Source organism: Leptopilina heterotoma, unplaced genomic scaffold, assembly GCF_015476425.1.
Source record: "Leptopilina heterotoma isolate Lh14 unplaced genomic scaffold, ASM1547642v1 Lhet_81, whole genome shotgun sequence".
In the NCBI taxonomy this organism is placed as follows: domain Eukaryota; kingdom Metazoa; phylum Arthropoda; class Insecta; order Hymenoptera; family Figitidae; genus Leptopilina; species Leptopilina heterotoma.
Window position 1 is genome coordinate 1,017,852 of NW_025111185.1, and position 14,918 is coordinate 1,032,769.

At 19.0% G+C, this 14,918-nt stretch overlaps 1 protein-coding gene across 1 annotated transcript in view; it reads right to left on the minus strand.

Annotated features, from left to right (window-relative positions):
• LOC122511267 overlaps positions 1 to 8,221 on the minus strand; it is a 43,849-nt gene extending 35,628 nt beyond the window's left edge. Inside the window, exon 1 of the mRNA XM_043626413.1 lies at positions 7,747 to 8,221. The gene's annotated coding sequence lies outside the window, so the exon portion shown is untranslated. The remainder of the gene's footprint in view (positions 1 to 7,746) is intronic.
• Positions 8,222 to 14,918: the final 6,697 nt, after the last annotated feature.

Here is a 14,918-nt window from a genome sequence, read left to right on the forward strand (position 1 = left end):
ACATTAGGGCGGAATTAAAATATATTTTTTTAGTAAAATATACAAATTTCACAACGCAATTTTATATTATAGTAAAAAACATTTCGTCAAAGTTATTCGTATATTCAATTATTTAATAAAAAGCAAGGCTTCGGAGATGAAATTGAATTTTTGCTCGGGACAATAAGTAAAATTTGACTATTTATAGAAGGAATAATTCCTCTCCTTTTCACAAATAATATATGGGCAAATTAAACATCAGATTCTCAACTTTATTATATTATGCATTAAAATTTTGTTAAGAATATTTTTAATGTACAAAAATATCATTAATCATCGTGAGGTAATTTTAACCTAAAACCGAAGACAAAGTTTTAACATTTTTATCATATATAAAACAGAGGTCTTAAAATTTAAAAAAAAATACGTTATGACAGAAAAACATTGTACTTTCTGACAATATTTTCAAAAAAATTTCTAACAGTTGGAAAAAAGCATAGAAATTTAGTTTTCTTATAGAAGTCCTATTAGAGACATGCTAAAAAGGCTTCGGAGATGAAATTATTTTAGCTCTTGTATAAATTCAGTAGAATAAAATTGTTTAATTTCTTTTTTTTATTGAAAAGTAAGTGCTAAATTTTTATTATGAAAATAATTAACAATTATTAGTGAGTAGATTTTATAAAATTAATCGAGACATCAAAAATGTCACTTTCAGAAGAATCACCCATATACTGTAAAATTTGTAGTTTTCTAAAAAAAAAAATTAGTAATTTCATAAGATACATTAGTTTTTAACTATAAAAATAGTATTTTTTATTAAAATTAGTTTTTTATTATAAAATTAGTAGTTTAATAATAATAATAATTATAGTATTCTAGTATAAAATGGGTGTGTTTTCTAAAAAAATTATTTAGTAAAGAAAATATTTAATTATAGTTAACTAATAATGTTTAAAATAAAAAAAATAAATTTTTTGTAATCAAAAATTACAAAAAAATTGAAAAACATTCATAATCTTTATAATTTATTTTCTTAAATTCCTTGGTGCAGTATTATTGCAATAAAATTTTAATCTGAGAAAGAATGAAATATATTTCGTTCTTTTCAATATTAAGTTTATGGCCTTTCGTCTCAGAACTTGATTATTATTGTTAACTGTCTAATTAAAAAATTAATTAATTTATTTATTTATTAATTTATTTATTAATTTATTTATTAATTTATTTATTAATTAATTAATTTATTAATTAATTAACCAACAAATTAATTAATCAGTAAACCGAATTATTAATTTTATTAATGAATTAATATTCTAATAATTATTGCATTAAAGAAGGAAATTAATAATTTCTTTTTCACCTTTTTGTATTTACCAGGAAAATATTTTATTTAACATCGGGAAAATTTAATTAGCCACTTGTTTCTAATGTCATAAAGAGGTAACACTCAGGTCTGGTTAAAAGTTGAGTGTTCTTAGGAAAAGAAGAAGGTTGCTTAACGTTGGCAAAAGCTTCGCTTTATTATATTTTTCTAGCGAAAAAAAAATATATATGTAAGAGCACAGGAGATATTATACTTGAAAAATACTTGATCAAGTCGTTGAGATATATTTTTTTTCATACCAGTAAAATATTTTATACTAAATATTTTGAGTAGCACAAATTATTATTCATACAAAAATTGTCACATTTTTATTTCTCTCTTCCTTTTTGATATAAAATGCAGTTTGACCTAAAAATTAAAAATACTGGAACATAAAAATGTTGAAAAATTCATAATGTATATGTGTGTAAATAAAGTTTCATTTTTATGACTATTACACTTCTGTATGTTGTATATTTGTGAAACTGACTCGAATGGAATTTTAAAATGCACTCAATTTGAAAAAAAAAAGAAAAAGAAATTTTAAGGAAGAACACTTGTTCCAATTGAGAATCAAAATGAGTGTATAATGACTAAAAATGTGTAGGACTCTTAAAAAAAGAATTACAGTTTTTGAGATTTTTGTATTGTAACAAAACTCGACCTCAAATTACTCTCTCTCTCTCTCTCTCTCTCTCTCTCTCTCTCCGCAAAGAATGACTTTAAATTTAAATTACAGAAAGTAAGACAAAAGTAGTTTTCGAGTTGTTTAAAACGAATTATATATTTCTCGCGCGGTGAAATTTTCCATATTTTAACTCTCTTTGATATTGAACTTTTAAATTGTTTAAGACGGAGGGAAAATTTATTGCAAAGTCACTGGTGATAAAAAACTTTTCACACATATTTTTTTTTTTTTATTATATTTATTTTGGTTATCTCGAGGTGAAGTAAACTTTTTCTTTTGAAATAAGATATATTAATTTTAATTAAAGTCAATTTTAGTTTTGACTGAAAAGTTTTTTTTTTTTTTTTTTTTTTTTTTTTTTTTTTTTTTTTTTTTTTTTTTTTTTTTTTTTTTTTGAAAAACAACTTTATCATATTTCTTTTTTACAACGAGACAAATCGCATTTTCCTGTCCATTAAAACACACAAGTTTACTCGTTTAATGAAAAGTTTTTCTCAACAAAACAGGATATTTGCATAATAAACGAAAATTAATTCTTTATTTTCATATGGAAAAGTTGTAATATAAAAATGAGAAATAATTTTATTTTAATGCGCAAAGAAATTGAAATTCTTGAAGAAAATAATTATCAGGAAAATTAATTTCTTATCGAAGTAATTTTTTAAATTTAATTTTAAATAAAAATTAATTTAGAATTAAAAAAATTGTTTAATTTTTAATAAAAAAAAATTAATTTCAAAGTTTAGAATTTAAATTTTCTTACGATTTCTCAAATATTAAAATTAAAATTAAAATTTTTTACAATTAAAATTAAAATTTACAATTGGAGATTTTCATTGGCAATTATAATTAAAAGTTAAAATTCTTTGGTAAAAATTTTACAATTATAATTTTTTTACAATTTTTTGCAATTTTACAAATAAAATTAAAATTAAAATATTTACAATTGGAATTCAAAAAAATTTTACAAATTTCAATTCAATTTGACAATAAAAGTAAAAGTTAAAATTCCTGCTTTATAATTTCCCAATTAACTTTTTTTTACATTTTTTTACAATTCTACAATTATATAGAATTGAAATTAAAATTTACAATTGGAATTTTTCATTGACAATTAAAATTAAAAGTTAAAATTTTTAGTTTTAATTTTACGATTTTAAATTTATTACAATTTTTTTTAGTTTTACAACTAAAATTAAAATTTGAAAATAAAATTTACAATCGTAATGGTCCTTTGACAATGAAAATTGAAAGTTAAAATTTCATACTTATTTTACAATTTTGCCAATTTTTTACAATTGTACAACTATAAAATTAAAATTAAAATATTTACAATTGGAATTCAATAAAATTTTACAATTATCAATTTAATTCTACAATAAAAGTAAATGTTAAAATTCCTTGTTTATAATTTCTCAATTATGTTTTTTTACATTATTTTTACAATTCTACAAATATAAAAATGAAATTAAAATTTACAATTAGAATTTTTTATTGACAATTAAAATTAAAAGTAAAAATTTTTAGATTTAATTTCACGAATTTAAATCTTTTACACTTTTTTTTACAGTTTTACAACTAAAATTAAAACTTGTTAATAAAATTTACAATCGGAATCGCCATTTGACAATGAAAATTTAAAATTAAAATTTTATACTTATTTTACAATTTTACAATTTTTTACAATTTTCCATTTTTTTACAATTTTACAATAAAATTTAAAATTTACAATTGGAATTTTCCAGTGACAATTAAAAATAAAAATTAAAATTTATAGTTTTTAATTGTACGATTTTTAATTTTTTATAATTTTTTTTTACAATTTTAAAACTAAAATAAAAATTTGCAATTAAAATTTACAATAGGAATTCTTTTTTGACAATGAAAATTGAATGTTAAAATTTTATACTTGTTTTACAATTTTCACAATTTTTACAATTTTTTACAATTTTTTTCATTTTTCAGAATTGCCATTTGACAATGAAAATTGAAAGTTAAAATTTTATACCTATTTTACAATTTTGACAACTTTTTACAATTATTTACAATTTTTTTCAAATTTTACAATTATATTTAAAATTTACAATTGAAATTTTCCAGTGACAATTAAAATTAAAACTTAATATTTATAGTTTTTAATTGTACGATTTTCAATTTTTTATAATTTTTTTACAATTTTACAATTAAAATTAAAATTTGCAATAGGAATTGTCCTTTGTCAATGAAAATTAAAAGTTAAAATTTTATACATTTTTTTTACAATTTTTTTTTTCAATTTTTTTCATTTTTGCAATTAAAATTAAAATTCACAATAATTAGAATTTTTCATCGATAATTAAAATGAAAAGTTAAAAATTTCACCCAATATTTGAAATGCACAATATCGAAAATAAACAATATTATCCTCACGATAATTAAAAATTCACAATCACAAATTAAAAATAATTTAAAAATCCTTTTCAAAAAAGAAGCACCTAGAAATTAAAATTAAAAAATAAAAATTTCTTTTTTAATTAAAAATTATTTTCTTGAAAATATTAGAACATATTTTTCCCCTTATTAGACAATTGTTTAAATTATAACAAGATCAACACAGTCTGTGACGTACTTTTCCTTATTAGAAAGAAAGGAGAATAATTCAATGATGACAGGAGAAGATAATTTAAAAGCAAAACTTTTTTCTTTTTTTGATTAATTGTAATTTACTTGGAATGTTATCATTTAATTATTTAACAAGCTTTCACAATACATTATAACTTTTCGGAAACTTGAAACTGAAGCTTGTTATGATATTCAATTATCTCTCCTTGCTGTTTAATGAATAGTTTCTAAATCACTTTAGCTCTAATATCGAAAGTTTTTCACTTCTAATAAATAAACAATAATTAATTTTCCTTAATTAAATCCAGTATAAAATATATCAATCAACTATATAAATTCATAATTTATAATTATTTATAATAAGTTCATAATTATTTTATTTTTTTTTATTAAAAAAAAATAATAATTAATTAATAAATAATATAATTAAAAGACGTTTAAATTCCTTTGTTTGGCCTAATGGACAAAAAAAGGAATTTAAACGTCTTTTATTTATAATATTATTATTAGTTATTTATATTATTAATCATATATATATTATTATACTATTAATATTTGTGGTAAAATATAATAATAAATTCAAATTATAAATATTTTTCTAAACATACAAATAATGCAGTAATTAAGTAATAAAATAATTAAGTAACTAAAATATTAAATTACAATTGACGTGAATTGTGTTAAATGGAATTGACCGAAAACGTTTGTGAAACGATGCGGAAACTGATTCAAGAATTATTCATGGCTGTCATTCCTCTGTTTTGTTTACTTTCATTAGACTTACAAAGTTTATAAATTCCTAACTCGAATCATTAATCTTAGAAAATCCTCTTCTCAAATCTCTATAAATAATTTTATAAAAAAAAAATTCTTTAAATTAAAAAAAAATCTTTAAATTTAAAAAAAAATCTAAATTTTTTTAAAAGGCGTCTTTTCTAAATTTAAAATTACTGGTAATTTTCCCTTTTTTAATTTTTCCATATTATATTTAAAGAAACGATAGGAAGAAAATTTTTCTTCTTCTTTTTTTTTCTTTTTGTCGAAAAAAATCATAAACACTTGAAACATTCACTCCATTCCATTTATAACAGACAAATAAATAATAGTTTTTGCTTCAGAGTTGAGATATCAATACAAAGACTTCACTTTTCATTACGAAGAATGTCCATATATTTTTATTTTTATTTTTATTTCTGTATTTTTATTTTTTTTTTTTTTAACAAATTGCACTTTCGAAATAAATATTTCTGATTTTTATAGAGATAATTTGTTTTACTTTTTGAGAATTTTTTTTATTTTTATTAAATATTCATTATATTATTTGAATTAAATAGTTATTTATTTATTAAAATTAAATATTTTTTTTATTTACTTGCTGCAATATTTTTTTATTTTCAAATTTATTATTTTTTATTTACTTATACCTACTGAAATTATATTTTATTTTTAACTCTTTATTCTTATTTTGTCAATAAAAAAATTGCAGTTTCAAAATCAATAATTGTCAATATATTGAAATGAAAACTTTTGTACTGGAAAAATATTCTTTTTTTAAATTACATGTTTCATTAAAAATCGAATTTCAAATTTGAAATTGTTCAAGTCAATTAAAAGTATAAAGAGAATAAAAAAGTTTGTATAGTTGAAAATTATTTTTAAAAATGATTGTAAAAAATGATTCACGATTTAATATTTATAAAAATTTACATTACTAATGCAAAATTTACACTGAAAAAAGAATTATTTGATTTAAATAATTAGTTGTTTATTACCAAATAAATATTCTGCTGAATCAAATAAATATTTATTTGAATCAAATGAATATTTACTTGAGTCATATATTTACTTGAGTAAAATATTTACTTGAATCAAAAAAATATTTTCATGAGTCAAATCAATTTTCACTTGAATCAAATCAACATTTACTTGAGTCAGATAAATATTTACTTGAGTCAAATCAATTTTTACTTGAGTCAAATCAACATTTACTTGAATCAGATAAATATTTCCTTGACTCAAATAAATATTTACTTGGATGAAATAATTTTTATCTAAATTAAATAAATTCTAGTTGAACAAGAAATTCCGTACTTGAAGTAAATACCATTTAATTGACTTAAACAAAAACTATTCAATTGAAAACTAATTGATACAAAAAAATATTCATTTGACATTTGACAAATAATCGTTTATTTCAATTAACTCAGTAATTACTTGAAACAAATAATTTTTATTTAAATCTAAGAAATTGTATTCGAATCAATATTTTCAGTAAAAATTATTTCATAGATTACATTTTGCAAATAAATATTTTTTTGTTATAAATAAAAATTATTTGATACAAATAAAAATTTACTTGATTTAAACAATTTTTATTTAAATCAAAGAAGGTTTTTTTAAATCAAAGGTATTAGATTATTAGAACCAATAATTTCAGTATTTGAAGCAAAAATAGTAAAATACCATTGACTTAACTAAAAATTTATTTTATAAAAACAAAAATTACTTGATACAAATAAAAATTTTTGTTTGTTATCAAAAAAAAAAAATTATTTGATACAAAAAAATATTTTTTTTGTTGGAAATAAAATTTATTTGATACAAATAAATATTTTGTTGTAGGAAATAAAATTTACTCTAAAAAAATAAATATTTATTTGATAGAAATAAAAATTTTGACACAAAAAAAAATATTTATTTGATAGAAACAAAAAATTTTGAAATACAAAAAAAAATATTTTCTCTTGCTGCAAGCAATACTTATTTGACATAAATAAATATTTATTTCTTAACAAATGTTTTATTTATTTTGATTATTTAATTTATTTAATAAACGTTTATACCTGAATCAAATAAATATTTATTGTAAAACAAAATAGACAAGTATAATGATTTCCATGAATCAAATATAAATTTCCTTATTCCAGTGCAGATATTTCAAACAGTTCAAGTCGATTACTCCAAAATTAGCAGCAATGTAAATAAATGTTGCAATTTTCTTTTATATACGAACCAAAAATCGTGTTTTCTCCATAAATAATAACTCAACTCCGAAAAAAATATATATTTTTTCCCTTTTTTTTCTCATTCATTTTTAAATAAAAATCCTCACCTGGCTGTTAGCGATAAACTTGGCACTTAAAAAAACAACCTTCTTGCGTTATCTTCTTTCTTTCAAGCCATGAGCTCAAAAAATCACCACTGCGTAGAACGAACGCCCTTTTTACAATTGAAAATTACATTTTCCACGAATACCGGTATTTTTTTTCTCCCGTCGAATCGAAAAAATTCAATATCAAAGAAGGAAATTTCTTTTTTCCCCTTGTTTTTCTTCTTATTGGGGAAATAAATCTCTCTCTCTCTGTCAAAGGAACACGTGAAAGGGACTTTTGAAGAAATTGGGAATTATTTTCGTATTTTCGTATTTTTTATTTTATTATTTCTCGGAAACGTTCTCGTTTCTTTATTATTGTTATTGTATTTTGCTTTTTGTGTCGTTATAACTTGCGGTTCCCAAAAACACTTAGCCCCCCCTTTTGTGCGCGTTCTGTCCCTCTCGGCAGTTTAGGGACGAGTAAATTCGTCTCGATCCGGACAAGACGAGTCTAGAACGCGCCTTTCAAAAGCTCCGCGCAAGCTCAGAACCCCGAAAGCCAGCAGCAGATTAAAGCGAATATCTCCTGTCGGTTGCCTCCTATTGTTTGTTCATATTTGCAAGTATCATAAATTCTTATTTGCATTTCAAGCAAGCTTTGTGACACACAGTGCAAAAAAAAAAAAAATTCACTTTTCCATTTTTTCTCTTCAATTTTGTCAAAAAAAAATTTATCAAAAACGGATTTTTTCAGGAAAGAAACATCGAGAGAAAAAATTATTGTCTGTCATTGACCTTTAGTCTCATTAACATCGAAGGGAATTATAAAATAAATATAAATAAATAAAACTAGGAAGAATAATAATAATTAAATAATAATTAATAATATTTAAATAATAATTAATAATAATTAATAATTAATTGAATAATAATAATTTTTATTTTTTGTTTCTTTAATTTTTAATTTAATTGTCAGAAAAAATTATTGTCTGTCACTGACCTTTTTCAGAATTTATTAAAATTATGAGAATATTAAATCAATAAAACTAGGAGAAATTTAATTAATTTTTTCTTTCATTAATTTTGTTATTTCTTCAATTTTTTTATTTTTATTTTTTTATACAATTTTAATTGAATTCCTCGAAAAATCCAATTATTTAAAAAAAATTATATTAAAATTCTTCGAAGGAATTCAATTATTTTAAAAAATTATATCAAAATTCTTCGAAGGAATTCAATTTTAACAAATTATATTAAAATTTAAAACTCTTCAAAGGAATTCAATTTAAAAAAAATTATCATAAAATTCTTTAAAGGAATTCAAATTATTTTCAAGAAAATTAAAATTTGTTCTCTTGAATTCAATTTTTTTGATAAATAAAAAAGTTCTTTGCAGGATTTCAATTATTTTCATTATACAATTATTATTGAATTCCTCAAAAAATTCAGTTATTTAAAAGTTTTTACATTAAAATCTTTAAAAATGTTAATTCCTGTAAAATTGGAAATGAAATATTTATTCTAAAAAATAATTAATTAATTATTTTTCTAAAAATTTATTTAAGTTTACAATAATTTTATTCAAAGACTTTAAAAAAATATCATGAATTTTGGAAAAATTGCACATATAATTTTTATAGAAATAGTTAAATTTCAAAAGGTTTTTGTATTGAAATTGAAAAAAAACTGAATAAAATTTTAATTCCTGTGAGAAAATAAATTTAGTATTTAAATAATTGTTTCACAAAAATTGAATAAGTTTTGAATAATTTACTTTTAAAATTCTGAAAAAATTAAGTATTTGAAAAATTGTAATTTAAAATTTTTTTAAATAGTTGAACTCTTTTTTAAAGAATTGTTTTTTTTTACTTTCCTCAATTAATTTTTAAATAGAATTATTCAAACTAAAAATTTCGAAAATAATTGAATTTTAGAAAAATTTTGAATTTAAATTATTATCAGGATAAGAAAAAAACTTAATATTTTTTGTGGAAATCAGGAAAAAGTCGGGAAAAATTTATTTAATTTTTTGTTTCATTCATTTTTTTCTTTTTTCAAAATTTTTTTTATTTTCTTATACAATTTTAATTGAATTCCTAGAAAAATTAAATTATTTTAAAAAATTATATTAAAATTCTTCGAAAGAATTCAATTATTTTCAAGAAAATTAAAATTTGTTCTCTTGAATTCAATTATTTGGATAAATAAAAAAGTTCTTTGCAAGATTTCAATTATTTTTATTAAAATTTTCATTGAATTCCTCAAAAAAATTAGTCATTGAAAAGTTTTTACATTAAAATCTTTGAAAATGTTCATTCCTGTAAAATTGGAATTGAAATATTTATTCTAAAAAAAAATTAATTAATTATTCTTTTAAAAATTTATATAAGTTTACGATTATTTTATTCAAAGACTCTAAAAAAGTATTAAATTTTGGAATAATTGCACTTATAATTTTTATAGAAATAGTTAAATTTCAAAAGAGTTTTCGTTGAAATTGAAAAAAAAGAAACAAATTTAATGAAAATTTTAATTCCTGTGAGAAAATAAATTTAGTATTTAATAAATATTTTTTCCACAAAAATTGTTTAAGTTTTAAATAATTTAATTTTGTAATTCTGAAAAAAAGAGTTAAGTATTTGAAAAATTGTAAATTAAAAATTTTTGAAAATTTTTTTTCATTTTCCTTAATTAATTTTTAAATAGAATTATTCAAACTAAAAATTTGGAAAGTAATAGAATTTTAGAAAAATTTTAAAATTAAATTATTATTCGAAAAAGAAAAGAACTTAATATTTTTTCTGTGAATCAGGAAACAGTCGGAAAAAATTTATCTAATTTTTTGTTTCATTAATTTTTTTCTTTTCTCCATTTTTTTTACATTTTCTTCTACAATTTTAATTAAATTTCTCGAAAAATCTCCAATTATTTTTAAAAAATTTATTATAATTCTTCAAAAGAATTCAATTATTTTGAAGAAAATTAAAATTTTTTCTCATGAATTCAATTTTTTTGATAAATAATAAAGTTCTTTGCAAAATTTTAATTATTTTCATTACAATTTTTATTGAATTCCTTAAAAAATTCAGTTATTTAAAAGTTTTTAACATTAAAATCTTTGAAAATGTTCATTCCTGTAAAATTGGAATTGAAATATTTATTCTAAAAAATAATTAATCAAATAAATAAAACTAAAGGCGAAATTTATAAAATTTTTTATTTCTTTTTAAAATTTAATTTGATTGTCAGAAAAAATTATTGTCTGTCACTGACCTTTATAAAATTTGATAAAATCGGGGGAAAATAAAAATAATTAAATAAATGAAAACAGAAGAATATTTATTTTTTTGTTCCTTTAAAATTTAATTTAATTGTCAAAAAAAATTATTGTCTCTCATTGATTTTTTTAACGAATTTGTCAAAAAATAAAAAAGTAAATAAAATTATAAATAAATAACAATAAATACTTAAAACAAAGAAAAAAAAATTTTTTTTGGTTCCTTTAAAATTTAAATTAATTGTCAAAAAAAATTATTGTCTCTCTCATTGATTTTTTTAGAGGATTTGTCAGAAAATCGGAAAATTAAATACAAAAGTAAATAGAATTATAAATAAATAAAAATAAATATATACTTAAAACTTGGAGAAAAATTTTTTTTGTTCAAAATTTAATTTAATTATCAAACAAGAATTATTTGTCATTGATTTTTTTTAAAGCACAGTTTTTCTAAGGATATCAAAAATTGAGAAAAAAGGGAATAAAAAAAGTTGCTTCACTTTTTTGATTCCTTTTTTCCCAATTTGATACTCTTAAAAAACTGTGAGGATTTTTTTTTTAAATTAGAGAAATTTAATATATAGAAATAAATAAAAAGAGAAAATTAAATTTTAATTATTTATTTAGAATTTGACTTCATTTTCCCTTTGTTTAGAATTTAATTTAATTTTTGTTTATTAAAGAAGTTTCATATTTTTTTTAATGCATTGAATTAACGTTCTTTAATTTACATTTTTTTTTTTTTTTATGAAAGATCCCTTTTTCGAATAATGCATCGCAGCGGGTGTTAAAAGCATTTTTAATACTACCCTGACTACTTATTACTATCGCCAATGAAATTTTATGCTTTTAACGTCTAATTGCATGTAAAATTACACTTATTACATTTTTTTTTGTTCAAAATTTAAAGAGTATATCTAAAATGTAATAATCGAGATTGCCTTTGTCACTATGAATTAATTACATAATATACAATTAGTAAAAGAAACCTAATTAATAATTACTGTAATCAATTCACTTATCCATCAAATATTGCAAAAATTGTTTTCACTTTTCGTGCTGAGTGAAAAAAAAATTAAAAAATAAAAAAGTAAAAAAATTAAATAAAGAAAAAAAATAAAGAAAATAATAAAGTTAAAAAATAAATTAAAGAAATCAAGTAAAATATAAATTACAATAAAAAAATTAAATTAAAACTAAAATAACAAAAATACAAATGAGAATGTAATGAATTTAAATAATATTAAAATTAAAATCAATAAAAAAGTAGGAAAATAAAAAATAAGAGTAAATCGAAAAACTATTTCTTAATTTCAAATTATGGTAATTTTATTCATTTCCTAGATTCCTAGTAAATTTTCATCAGTTTCCTATTTTTTCACTTTTTTCTATTTTCTTCTTTTCTTCGCTCAAAATGAATAAAATAAATTTCTAGTCAGGAAATGAAATAACATTTTTTTTTTAAATTCTAAAAAAGGAACCAGAATAATTTGTTTTAAATTCGAAAAGTGGATTTTATATTTGAAAAAAAATCAAAGATAAATAAACTAAAAAGAAATAAACGTTAAATCGTCAAATTTTATTAATAATTTATGTCAAGGATATAATTTTTTTTTGTACCATTTTAATTTTTTTCCATCATTTTAAAAATTTATTTTTTCTATCACTTTTTATCCATTTTCTGTAATATTTTTTATATCTTTTTGTACGTCATTTTTTTTAAGTAATGATTTAACATTATACTTATCCCCAAGGAAATAATCTCCCTAAAATGTCAACAAGACAGCAAATTTATTAAAAGAAGAAAAATTGAAAAAATTTCCTTAAAATATCAACTAGACAGAAAATTTGTTAACCAAGAAAAGAAAAGGAAGAAAAAAATTCCTTAAACAATCTATTACACAGTAAATTTGTTCGGGGGAAAAAAATTAAAAAAATTTTCCTAAAATATCAAGTAGAGATGAAATTTGTTCAAAAAATAGAGAAAATTTTTCTAAAACATCAACTAGACAGTAAAATTTGCTTCAAAAAGGGAGAAAAAATAAGCGAAAAAATTTTTAAATATTTATTATTCATGAGATTTTTTGTTCCCTACATTATTAGAGTACACACACAGTTGTTCAAGGTAAAAGAGAACAAATAAAAATTGTGACAAATTTCAGAATCCAATTTTTCACTGCGCGCAATTCTTGTGTCTCATTAAATATGCAAGGAAAAAATTTTAGACTTCTAATAATGAAAAAACAGAAAAATTGTATAATTATTTTGGTAAAATTAATCTATTGGATTTTTTTATTTTTTTTAAAGGTAAAATAATTTTTTTAATAGAAATATTTTTATTTTTAATGTTTAAATTTAAATATTTTAAATAAATTGTATTAATTTGAAAAAGTACTCGCTTGTATAATTATGATAGCAATAAAGATATTAAGATAATTTAGAAATATATAATTTGGAAATAATAAAAATATATAAGAAAAATGTAAAAAAAAATTTTTTAATAATTAATTGAACTTAGATTAAAATTTTTCTCTACAAATTTGATCTATTTGTATAATAAAAAATTGTAGATAATATTTATTTTTGAAAATATTTTTTTATATTATGTAATATTTGTAATAGTGAAACTTAGTGACACCTACAGTAGGGTCGAATTATACACTGAAGAAACCCCAGTGGATAACAAAGATTTCGTGTTGAATAATAATTTTCCATTCGAATCACAAAATGGAAGAATAATTACAACAATATTTATAAATATAAAATAAATCAATAAACAAAATAATTTTGAAATTTAATTCAGAATGAAAATTTATCTTCTTTTTTCATTTCACTTAAACTAAATTAAATACGAATTTAGTATTAAATAAAATAATTTAATTTAAATAGAATTTTTCAAAATTATATAGATTATTAAATAAATTTTAAAAGTAAACAAATGTTACATTGTTAATTAATTAATTAAAAACGTGTTAATTAATTAAATTATTATATCATTAATTTTTAATTTAGAAATTTTTTCAAAATTTTGAAAAAGTAATTTCTCTCAAGTTTTAAACGTTCAAATAAAAGAAATATTTTTTTCGGTTTTACTTTTAAAAAGATTACTAGTCTAAACTGAAAAATTTTGTAATTCAACATTTTTTCTTCATGAAAATTAATTTTTTAATTATAAATAACAATATTTTTTGTAATGAAATTCAAATTAAAGGAACTAATAAAAATATAATCGTTCGTAAATTTAAGGACATGAAAAATAATTAAAAAAATCTGCAAAGGATTTTTTTTCCAATATGGATTAATTCAATTAATAAAAATTAATTTTTTTCATAAGGCAATTTTTTTTATTTTCGCGAAAGGAAAACATATTTTTCTATAATTAATTAATTATACATTGTACATTTTCTTCCATTATTCTACATCCGCACAAAAAATTGGTATATCAATATTTTTCTTACAATTAAAAAATAATGATTCAAAATATTTCCTTACTATATAATAAAATTCTCTCGAAAAATGGTAATTTTTAGCTTAAAATAGACAATTGTTTTTATTTTTTATTTTTTGCTTTTTACAATTTGTTGTGCAACTACAAAATTATGAAAATTTTGCATTACAGTATTTATACATAAACATGTATATTTTATTACTACTATTTTTTCACAGCATTTATTGACGCAATTTTTCCTATTTTTAAGAATTTGTCTATTATAAATATACTTACAGCAAAAAAAAAAAAATTTACAAAAGCCTTTGAACATTTTTAACAATTGATAATAATTATAATTATATCGTAACTTGTTTTATTATACTTGATGCGAAGCTATTAAAATATTATCTCTTTATAAAATAATGTATGTATACTATTTTTTTACTTCTAAAAAATTTAATTTAATTACTCTTACAATGAAAA